We start from the raw sequence: 1939 nt of genomic DNA, 5'->3' as shown, positions 1-1939 counted from the left end.
TGTATCAAGAAGATTCATTATCTATATACTACGAGGTGAAGATGTGAACGTTTCCAAAAGTACAATTAGCAAGAGATGCTGGGGTTTGCAACTTTGCATAACTGTAATGGGCCACACATAAAAGCAAGTAAAGGGCTTTTGTCCCCTTATTTGCCCAAATTCAAATGCAAGGGTTCAAAAGACACATAAGGTTTCATAGTAGGTAAAAGTGCAAGCAAAGCCCGTTTGCCTCCCCTTGCTCAATTGCATCGCTAGTATGCTTAAGAACAGCATCCCACTCCTTGCTGGTGTAACTCTCCTTGGCTTTCACCATGGAGTTCCAGGTAATATCCAGTCGCTTGCTGAGGAGTGAAGCCAAGGATGAGTGATCAACGCTAAGCTCCCTTAGACCGTTTTGGATGTTTCCAAGTCTTAGTTCGTGTGATGATGAGAGAAAACAATCATCTTCCGAGCTGAACAAGCACAAACAGCAACAATAAATCAACTGAGTAACATCAACAAAACAAGCAATATAAACATCTTTGTCCAAGTCTAAGGAGCCTAATCATCAAAACAAGCTGACTAAATCATCTTATATAGATAGAAACAGGTAACAAAAAAAAAAAAGAATCAATAACCTGCTTCCTTCCTTGTTCTTATCTTCTTCACTGAGCGACTGCTGAGAAGACGAGACACTACAAAACAAAATCGTATATCAACCAGAGTATAATCATCTTATACAGTAACAAAACAGAGAAAACAACTAAAGATTATTTCAAGCTGATAAAAGAAAAAAAAAAAAAAAATCTTAGATCGATCTAAACATCTCAAGTCTAACGAACACAAGCAAACAAAGCTGATCAAAAGATTATTTCAATCTGATCAAAAATCTCAACAGAGTAACATCAACAAAATAAGTAATCTAAACATCTTCGTCCAAATCTAAGGAGCCTAATCATCAAAACACACCGCCGAGAGTCCGTCGCTGCACAGAAATCTATAGCTAGTGACGATCTTAACCTACTATATCTATTTGTTGACTCGTTGAGTCCACTACACTAATAATAATATAGGAGTAAATAGTTTTACTATAATATGAAGATATTAAAAATTATAAAGCAATATTATAAAACAACCTGGTTATAAAACAAAATAATAAACGGTCAGGAATGAAAATATATATTTCTTTTTTAACTTATTGTAAAACAACCATTAATCACCCTAATAAACTGGATTCTAATTTGACTACAGATTCCGGTTAGCCGAAGAAATATTAGCTCTAAATTATATGCAACGGACCAAAAGATATCAAGAAGCAAAGTAAGTAGACAAAAGAGATCGACGTGGAAAGAAAACAAATAGGAAGCAAAGCTTCCGCCTCTAAGAATATTGGTGGTCAGACCGAGCAAATTTTAGGACTTTTTCAGTGATGGTTCTTCAAATTGTCTATAGATCATCAGACACTCACCACCTGGAGATAGACCACCCCGGCACTGATGCGTGAACCACTAAGAACCGTCTCCCGATAACCTAGCCACCTCAAAGCTTTTCATCCTCGTCGTCTGAACAAGTGTGTGAAACCACATAATCTATAACCATCTTCGTGGCGAGAGAAAGTCCAGTACCAAAGGGTATAACCGCTATTCTCGAGGAAAATTCACCTGCAACAACCAATACAAACCCTAGCTTGAAGTGACTGGCTTGTGGTTCTGACAAGGTCTCTCCCGCCATTTAACCAATGAGTCATCAAGAACTGGATTTTCTAGAATTCTCTGCACCATAAGATCTAACGATTCACTGTGACGATAGAAAAAGTGCCTCGAGCAGCTTCGAAATCTAAGTCACGCGGATCAGTGGAGATTGAAAGCCGAAAGAATGGAGTGTGAGGGACTAAACTCACTCCTGATTTTAGGTCAGGTTAAGATTAAAATGGGAAGATATCGTGGGCTGAATCCCGTAA

The 1939-nt window shown here is 38.0% G+C and overlaps 1 long non-coding RNA gene across 1 annotated transcript; it reads right to left on the bottom strand.

Annotated features, from left to right (window-relative positions):
- Window positions 1-1037, bottom strand: LOC130509135 (uncharacterized). Its single transcript, XR_008943287.1, has 2 exons — window positions 618-1037; window positions 1-452 (listed from the first exon to the last, which is right to left on the bottom strand). It is a non-coding gene; the product is annotated as an uncharacterized LOC130509135 (long non-coding RNA).
- Between the last annotated feature and the right edge of the window lie 902 nt (window positions 1038-1939).

This window comes from Raphanus sativus, chromosome 3 (assembly GCF_000801105.2).
Source record: "Raphanus sativus cultivar WK10039 chromosome 3, ASM80110v3, whole genome shotgun sequence".
In the NCBI taxonomy this organism is placed as follows: Eukaryota; Viridiplantae; Streptophyta; class Magnoliopsida; order Brassicales; family Brassicaceae; genus Raphanus; species Raphanus sativus.
The sequence above is the reverse complement of the archived record's forward strand: the minus strand, read 5'-3'. Positions and strand labels throughout refer to the sequence as shown.